The following is a 1,132-nucleotide window of genomic DNA, read 5'->3' as shown; positions in this document are numbered from 1 at the left end:
AATCACGCATGGACAGTGCTATTGCTTATCTTGCCCGACTGAAGGCGGCGATGACTCGGGTTGATGCTGAACTCTTTCCTTAGGCAGAACTTTCTCAAGATCTCAAGTCATTGATGACTAACTGAATCAGATTCCTGGCTGAGTGCAAGAATGGAAGAAATCATCCACTCGCTGTGGCGCTGACGTTGCCCTGTTACTGGTCCGAGTACACTGCAAGGATGCCAGAGAAGACAAGCTGGCGGCCCTCAAGGTTGTGACCACCAAGAAGCACACTTTCCAGTACTTTATGGATACTTTCCTTGAAGCTGCCACTCGCATCGCAGACAGCATTGATCTTGACAGTTTCTGTGATCCAGCAAGCCCTTCTCCTGACAAGTGACCAAAAAACATTATGCCCCACCCTTATTTGCCTCGGATTGCCAAGTGATTATGTAATCGTTAAACTCTTTCAGGCTTGATGCCTGAGTACTTCTGTTCGCTGCGGTTCTAAAAATTTGCAGGGTCTATCCGAACTTGGATTTCTTTGAATTACATGGCTTTTGCTCTGTTTTTAAACTGTTTCTGATTGTCTTTCGGTTCCGAGTGGACTTGATCTTCTCACCCTTTGCCGAATGAAAGTACATTGTACTTGTGATGGAGCTCAGACATGGTGTTCATTCGACACCTCTCCGTCCTTGCGGATAGGGACAGAACATTGTACTTGTGGCGTAGCTCAGAGGTGGTGCTCGGTCGACGCCTCGTCGTCCTTGTGGATAGGGACAGAACATTGTACTTGTGGCGTAGCTCAGAGGTGGTGCTCAGTCGATGCCTCGTCGTCCTTGCGGATAGGGACGGAACATTGTACTTGTGGCGTAGCTCAGAGGTGGTTCTCAGTCGACGCCTCGTCGTCCTTGCGGATAGGGACGGAACATTGTACTTGTGGCGTAGCTCAGAGGTGGTGCTTAGTCGACGCCTCGTCATCCTTGCGGATATGGATGGAGCGCACGTTGTATTTGTGGCGGAGCTCAGAGCATATTTGTGACTTAGGCGATTACGGGGTCGCAGCTAAGCCCCCGAGTGGGAGGATTGCTCTCCACTCAAAATGTTTTTAACTTAGGCGATTACGGGGTCATAGCTAAGCCCCCGAGTGGGA

The sequence above is a fragment of the Triticum dicoccoides genome, chromosome 7B, assembly GCF_002162155.2.
Source record: "Triticum dicoccoides isolate Atlit2015 ecotype Zavitan chromosome 7B, WEW_v2.0, whole genome shotgun sequence".
Taxonomy (NCBI): domain Eukaryota; kingdom Viridiplantae; phylum Streptophyta; class Magnoliopsida; order Poales; family Poaceae; genus Triticum; species Triticum dicoccoides.
This window is presented reverse-complemented; position numbering follows the sequence as displayed.